We start from the raw sequence: 8,777 nt of genomic DNA, 5'->3' as shown, positions 1-8,777 counted from the left end.
GAAGTCATTGTTGATGGGTTTCAAAGGTGAACTGAAGGGGATTCATGCTGAGGGCCAAAGAATTGATGCTTTCAAATTGTAGTGCAAGAGAAGAATCTTGAGAGTCCCTTGGACTGAAAGGAGATCAAACAAGTCCACCCTAAAGGAAATTAACCCTGAATATTCATTGGAAGGACTGATGCTAAAGCTGAAGCTCCAATACTTTGGCCACCTGATGCGAAGAGCTGACTGAAAAAGAGCCTGATGCTGGGAAAGACTGAAGGCAGGAGGAGAAGGGGGTGACAGAGGATAAGATCACTGGATGGCATCACTGACTCGATGGACATGAGTTTGAGCAAGCTCCGGGAGATAGTGAAGGATGGGGACGTATGATGTGCTGTAGCCCATGGGGTCAGAGAGAATTGGAAATGAGTGAGCAACTGAACAACAATGCTAGATTTGGACTGACCAGGAAGAGGGATGAAATGGAGCCACATTTTTGAATGGGAAAAGTAAAAAAAGGCTGGACACCAAATCCGAGCTTCTTACAGGCCTTGGGCACTAAGGAAGGAAGTGCAGACAAGGGTGCCTCTGGCCTTGAGTGCCTTAGGTGATAGGATGACAGAAGGGTAGCTGTGATGTGGCATCTGTGGTCAGCATTGTGGACCAATGAGAGGTGCCCAAGGGACAGATGGTGGAGACCACATGAGGCCAGGAGCATGGCTTTTCCTGCCAGCAAATCAGTTGCAGACTCTCGTATATCTAATGGTTGGAGTGGGAAGGTTCCCTGATAACTAAGATTTCTTAATTTATCCTTCAGATCGAAGGGGCCCTCTGAGCATGTTACGTATGACTGGAAGGAAAAAAAGAAAGGCTTTGATTTCTCCTGCACTTGGGGTTTGGATAAATGAAACCTCTTCCAGTTACTCTTCTTTGTTCATCTTTAAAAATCCTTGAAGTTTCAGGTGTGTTTCGGAAACACATCTTCTAACAGTGCTCATCGAGCTTTTGGTGGACTTTGTCTGCTGACCCAATCAGGGCTCCCTGATTGCCGGCAACAGAAATTCAACCTGGATGCATTTAAGCAAAATAACCTCCCGACACAAAGGATCCCAGAGGCTCAGTGAATTGATGAGAGGTGAGAGAAGTGAGACAGGAGGCAAGGCAGCTGCAGAAGTAAGAAGCCGAAAGATGGTCCCAAATGTTCAGGGCTCATTCATAGAGACAAAGTCTATACTGGGAATTTCAGTCTTTTTGTTCCTCTAAGTTTATAATCCCAGAGAAGAACCTCCCAACTGGTCTAACTTGAGTGAAATGATCACCTTTTAGCTATGATGAAGCTGCCAGGCTGATTCTAATACATTAGAAATATTTCTTCAAATTGAAGTCAGGGTGTTGCTTGGAAAGAGAAATCTAGTCAAGGCTATGGTTTTTCCTGTGGTCATGTATGGATGTGAGAGTTGGACTGTGAAGAAGGCTGAGTGCCGAAGAATTGATGCTTTTGAACTGTGGTGTTGGAGAAGACTCTTGCGAGTCCCTTGGACTGCAAGGAGATCCAACCAGTCCATCCTAAAGGAGACCAGTCCTGGGTGTTTATTGGAAGGACTGATGCTGAAGCTTCAGCTTCAATACTTTGGCCACCTCATGCGAAGATTTGACTCATTGGAAAAGACCCTGATGCTGGGAGGGATTGGGGACAGGAGGAGAAGGAGACGACAGAGGATGAGATGGCTGGATGGCATCACCAACTCGATGGATGTGAGTTTGGGTAAACTCCAGGAGTTGGTGATGGACAAGGAGGCCTGGCGTGCTGCGATTCATGGGGTCGCAAAGAGTCAGACATGACTGAGCGACTGAACTGAACTGACCTGAACTGAGTTAAAGAGAGGAACTCTGCAGCGCATCTCCGTGGCTTTGTTTCACTGCCGGCCACCAGTCTTCCCACACTGTCCCCACCCCCCACCAGGCCTGCTGTCCACCACCACACGCTGTTTCACTGCTCTTCTCTTCCTATCCTCTAGATGTGGCATAATCTCAGAGTTACATACTCTTCACATCATGTTTAATGTTCTGTATCCTGAAAAAGTGAAAGTGAAAGTCGCTCAGTTATGTCTGACTCTTTCTGACCCCATGGACTGTACAGTCCATGGAATTCTCCAGGCCAGAATACTGGAGTGGGTGGCCTTTCCCTTCTCCAGGGGATCTTCCCAACCCAGGGATCAAATCCAGGTCTTCTGAATCACAGGCAGATTGTTTACCAGCTGAGCCACAAGGGAAGCCCAAGAATACTGAGTGGGTAGCCTATCCCTTCTCCAGGGGATCTTCCTGACCCAGGAATCAAACTAGGGTCTCCTAAATTGCAGCCAGATTCTTTACCAACTGAGCTACCAGGGAAGCCCCAGACTGTTATAATAATAAAGCTAGACAATGCAGGCAAAAGACATAACATGGTATAATTATGAAATAATTATAAGTTATATAAAATAATTTACATAATTATTTATATAAATATGCACGAAATAAATTTATATATTTATAAATATTATCCTGAAATAATACACTAAATATTAATGCTATCTCAATTCACTTGAATGCCATCTTTTCTTGGAACCTTCTAGGTCCTGAACTGCGTGAGAAAGTTCTGTGCAGCCTCTGGTGGAGGTAGTGCATTGGACCAGGGAAATCTTCACTCTCTATGGGCCCCATGGTTTTCTCTGCCTCCCAGATTCCAGCTCACTAGATATCCACCGTGCGGTCTCTCTTTGGGACAGAGACACTTGTGTCTGAGACAAGTATAAAGGTAAACTGTCCCTGGGGTCTGTGAGGCTGTGCCAAGGCCAGAATATTCAGGAGCTGATGGTTAGAAAAAAGTTGAATGCATATAGGTCAGGCATTGGAAAGACTGGTGAATAGTATTCAACTCCTTCCACAGTCAATTTCCTCTAAGGGTTGGCACGAGGTACTGTTCTTGGTTCTTCCCCTTCACCTACATTGCCCTGTGTGGAAGGAGCCATGTCCCTTCTCCAGTAACTTAGCCCTGCATGCGTGCTAAGTTACTTCAGTTGTGTCTGACTCTTTACGACCCTGTGGGCTATAGCCCTCCAGGCTCCTCTATCCGAGATCCTCCAGGCAAGAATACTGGAGTAGGTTGCCATTTCCTCCTCCAGGGGATCTTCCCGACCCAGGGATCAAACCGGCATCTCTTACATTTCCTGGATTGGCAGGCGGATTCTTTACCACTAGCGCCACCTGAGGAGCCCTACCACGTTCCTAACCTGAATGAGCTATTTCTACTAGGATGCCCTCATATCTCCCTTAGTCTCTGGGCTCCAGAGGGAAGTCTGTAAACCCATGATGGATTAGAAGTCTCTACCACTTTCAGCTAAATTAACATTATATAAAAGCTAAGGCATGGTGAGTCCAGAGTCCACCACTACTAACTAAACCTGCTTTAGTCAGACTGTGTTAGTGTTGGGATGAGAGGATTTTCTGGTGGTCCAGTGGTTAGGAATCCACCTCCCAATGCAGGGCACATGGGTTCAATCCCTGATCCTGGAAGATCCCTCTTGCCATGGAGAGGCTGAGCTTGCATGCCACAAATACTAAGGTCCACACGCCTTAGAGCCCATGCTCCACAATAAGAGAAGCCACTGTTATGAGAAGCCTGAACACTGCAACAAAGACTCAGCACAGCCAAAAATAAATTAAAATTTAAAAAAAGTACTGAGATACTATGCAATGAGAAGGAAACACCTGAAAACCCTGGAGACATCTTTAAATTCAAGTTGATCAAACTCCCTTCTGTAGTTCTTTTTCTCTTTTTTGGTGTAACAAAATACAGCTCCTGCATTTCTTAAAGACAAATTTTTACAAAACAATTTACTATGTGTAGCTTCCTTTCAGTCAGACCTCAAATTCATTTTTGAAAATGTTCAATTGGAGTTCCGCTCCTAAGGTGCCACCAAAGCTGCTCTTGTAAGATAAACAATAACTTCCATGTTCAAAATCCAATTGGTTCTTCTTCATCTTAGTTGCAATTCAGAGATGAATGCTCCACTTTTTTGAAGTGGTCAGCCTCTTACTTCAGTCCCTCTTCCTCCCTCATGCTCCGACTCTTGGTGACCCCATGTGCTGTGGCCCACCAGGCTCCACTGTCCTTGGAGATTCTCCAGGCAAGAATACTGCAGTGAGTTGCCATGCCCTCCTCCAAGGGACCTTCCCAAGTCAGAGATCGAACCCAGGTCTCCCAAATTGCAGGTGGATTCTTTACCAACTGAGCCATGAGGGCAGCCCTCACCTTATAGGTTCCCTTTCCTTTCCCACTCTGCATCCCCCAGGGTTTGATGCTAGGTCCTCGTAGCTTTAGTGATTTCATCCATTTCTGGTGCTTCTAAAGGTCATGTGTGTGCATGGACCACAACAAGAGGGCTGTTTCTGCCTCAAACCTGTTCTCTGTATGCCAGCATTATTCATCAGGTAGATAGGTGACTTTTCCATTTGGAAGTCAGAGGTGCATCTCAAGCAACCTGGCACAAGATGAAATCTGAACCTTCCTTCTTTCCTCATGCTAGTTTTCTAACCTTTCCCACCTAATTAAATGGCATCATTCAAGTCATTTGCTTAAATCAGAAATAGCATCATTCTGATTCTTCCTTTTCCCAACTCCCCAATCGATTGCATCAGGAAATCCTATCAATATCAATTTTACTTGCAAAACTATCTCACATATATCAATTTCTCTTCACTTTTAATTCCATTATATTAGTCCAAGATATACCCATCTCTTTCCTGGTCATGAAGTGTGAAGAGGACTATTCTTCTCCTACCTGCAAGTCACTTATCTACTAGTTAGTTTTATTCTTTGAAAAAAAAATTTTTTTTTAAAGAGAGCTTGGGAATGGGTTATTTTCTTATTTATTTTTGGCCATACTCATCTTCTAATGTTGAGTCAAATCCCACATTGAAAAGGAGTATTTCATTCTTTAATCCAATTTTCTGTTGATGGGCAGGGCTGTGTTTCCTCCCTGTTATTTGGCCTGAGGTCAAACTGTCAAGCCATGCCTCCACCAGAGACTCCTAGACACTCATAGGCAAGTCTGACTCATGGCAGATGGGCGGGGCTGTGTTCCCTCCCTCCCTTATGGCAGAAAACAAAGAGGAACTAAAGAGCCTCTTGATGAAAGTGAAAGAGGAGAGTGAAAAAGTTGGCTTAAAATTCAACATTCCAAAAATGAAGATCATGGCATCCGGTCCCATCACCTCATGGCAAATAGATGGGGAAATAATGGAAACAGTGACAGACTTTATTTTCTTGGGCTCCAAAATCACTGCAGATGGTGACTGCAGCCATGAAATTAAAAGACGCTTGCTCCTTAGAAGAAAAGTTATGACCAACCTAGACAGCATAGTAAAAAACAGAGAGGTTACTCTGCTTGCCAACAAAGGTCTGTTTAGTGAAAGCTAGACATACCAGTAGTCATGTATGGATGTGAGAGTTGGACCATAAAGAAACCTGAGTACTGAAGAATTGATGCTTTTGAACTGTGGTGCTGGAGAAGATTCTTGAGAGTCCCTTGAAGTGCAAGGAGGTCAAATCAGTCCATCCTAAAGGAAATCAGTCCTAAATATTCATTGGAAGGACTAATGCTGAAGCTGAAGCTTCAATACTTTGGTCATCTGATATGAAGAAATGACTCATTGGAAAAGACACTGATGCTGGGAAAGACTGAAGGCAGGAGGAAAAGGGGATGACAGAGGATGAGCTGGTTGGATGGCATCACCAACTCTATGGACATGAGTTTGAAGCAGGCTCTGGGAGTTGGCGATGGACAGGGAAGCCTGGTGTGCAGAAGTGCATGGGGTCGCAAAGAGTCAGATACAACTGAGTGACTGAACTGAACTGACTTCATTCTTAAAAAAAAAGAAAACCATTTTTATACCTGGGCAACTCAAGATTCAGAAAGACAAAGCCATCTCCATGAAACTGTATGGCTTGGAGAGGAAGTTACCTTTTACTTTTATGAGCCTTTTCAAGAGAATAAAGGGGATGGGAAACAAGCTTAACCACTTTCGTATGTCAGATGATGCATGGGAACTGTGTCACAGGCGCGTTCATGTAGGATCTGAGATTCACAACTTGCTAGTTTGAATGGAAATCCATCTTTGTGATCATCTGGTTCAAAGGTCATGATTTAGAAATGAAACAACTTAACTTAGGGACTAAGGACTCAGAGTCCCAGAGTGAATAAATGGGATGGTAGGGATGGAGGGACTCCTGGGGTTACTACTCTTTCCAGAATATCTTGCTGCCTCCATTGCAAGTAACATTATGAGATTAATTTGTAGTATAATAGGTAAAGGAAATAAATATGTAATAAAAATATTGATTGTTTCCATCAACATTCAAGGCATAGTTCTAGGCACTTTATGATGTTAACTTTTAAATTCTTGCCAAAAAAACACAAAATATCTAAGTTAAAATTACTTTTCCAGATTGTATGTGTGTGTGAATGCATGCTCAGTCACGCCTGACTCTTTGTCGCCCGTGGGCTGCAGCCCACCAGGCTCCTCTGTCCATGGGATTCTCCAGGCAAGAATACTGGAGTGGGTTGCCATTCCCTTCTCAAGCAGATCTTCCTGACCTAAGGATCGAACCTACATCTTCTGCATTGGCAGGCAGGTTCTTTACCACTGAGCCACCTGAGAAGCCCTGAGATAAGGAAACCAAGGCCTAGAGAGTTCCATATATTGCTCAATGTTAACACCCAGCATCAACACTCATTTAAACTAGGATTATAATTGAGTTTTTGTTGTTGTTGTTGTTGTTGTTGAGCTGCCTGAAGCTCATTGTCTATTTTGAAAATTAACATTCTCTTACACCATACACAAAAATAAACTAAAATTAAAGACTTAAATAAAGAGCCTTTATTTAATAAAATATGTTGTGAACCATTCTTTCTATGCATTATTTTAATCCACCTGGATGTCACCTGGAGACACACTGTCACTGGTGACAAATTCTATTGCACCTGTGATAAGAAGGGGCTTCCCTGGTGGCTCAGACGGTCAACAATCCACCTGCAATGCAGGAGACCTGGGTTTGATCCCTGGGTTGGGAAGATCCCCTGGAGAAGGGAATGGTAACTCAGTATTCTTGTCTGGAGGATCCCAGGGACAGAGGAACCTGGTGGATTACAGTCCATGTGGTCGCAAAGAGTTGGACTAATACTTGCAGCTTCCTTGTGATAGGAAACTCCTAACTCTTCTGAAGTTTCTTCTGGGATCCTACATGTTGGTAACTTTTAATCTCCCCAGACAGACACCTTCCCCTCATTCATTCAGAGTCCCAAGTGGAGAAGCCTTTTTCTGGGCAGTCATTTACTGAGCCTGGTGGCTGATGGACATGAGGGTGTCACACAGATCACAACGGGTCACTGCTAGGCAGATAGTATCTTAAGAAGGCCCTGAGTGACTCTTTCCCACTGAGAGTCCCAGGGCCCCCACCCCCCTCATCCTAGTGGGCTTCTTTTCAATTCTAGAAACTTGGAAATTCTTATTTATTGTGTAGGGCAATTTCATCTCTTTCTTTCACAAACTTTCTTTCTTAGCATGCCTTGAGGATGATACTGTCACAGCCAAATGTCCCAGCATTTCGTTTTGCTCAACAAAAGGTTACCTGCTCCAAAGAGAAATGACACCCCTGTAGGGGTAGAAGCTGCCATCACCTGTGATTTTCAGTAACAGTCTTTCTCTTTCTCTCTCCCTCTGCTTCTCTTCCTTCCTTCAGCTATGCGTTTTGTAAACTGATCAGGTAGGAATAGCTACCTTTAAGCAGAGAAGAGATGGAAGTTCAGAAAGGTTAAGTGACTTGCCCTTCTATGAACAGAATCTTTCTCTCCATCTCTTGTTCTCAAAGTATTCCCATTAATTCCATGCTCAGAAAACAAAGGAGCATGGATTTCACGTTAGGTTTAAATTGTCTGTTTTTATAACAAAAATTTCCAAATCCAGTGCTCTTAAAACTAGCTTTCCTTTCTGTTTATCCTCCATCAGCAGTTTCGAGATCAAAATTTCTGCATGAACTGTCATAAATCTGTACCTGTTCTCACACCTTCTTAACATCCTACTCATCTTTCATGTAAATGTATATCTAATCTTTTCTGAAATTAATGTTGTGGGAAAACAATTTGACAGCAAATTTGTAAATGTAAAATTATGAGATTTAGCTCATGCTTCCAGAATCACCAATTCTCTAAAGTATTTATCTTTTTGAAGGCAGCTGTTAAAAATCTTTATAATTTTTATTTTAGCCATACCCCAAGCACTTGATTCAGCTATATCATTCTTATAATTTGTATATGAGATAGGCAATCAACAAATGAATACATTATTGTTGTAAAAAATAAAAATAAATCATTCAAAAGTGGTTCATCCCCACCCACAGCCAAACCCACTCTGTTCCCAGAATTATTTCTCCTGTATGCTGTGTTGCCTTCTATGATTCTCCTGAGAGCTTTCTAAATAAGCATTTATGCATAGTCACACATACAAAGCTTATATTTGTGGGGTCTGAAAGTACTAATTTTGCTATTTTTACATAACTAAGATCACACGTTAGAAATGTTTTGCTTTAAAAAAAAAATCTACAATATGCCTTCGAGAGCTTTCCATATTATTTTAAGAAGAATTTCCTTCCATCATCATCTTTCTCCAAATCTGAGACAAGAGGCCTCCTAAATATTGCTCCTCATCAGTCAGTGTGATCTTTAGAAACATAAATATGATGGTGACCTCCTTGA

Source organism: Capricornis sumatraensis, chromosome 10, assembly GCF_032405125.1.
Source record: "Capricornis sumatraensis isolate serow.1 chromosome 10, serow.2, whole genome shotgun sequence".
Lineage (NCBI taxonomy): Eukaryota > Metazoa > Chordata > Mammalia > Artiodactyla > Bovidae > Capricornis > Capricornis sumatraensis.
Note: the sequence above shows the minus strand (reverse complement) of the source record.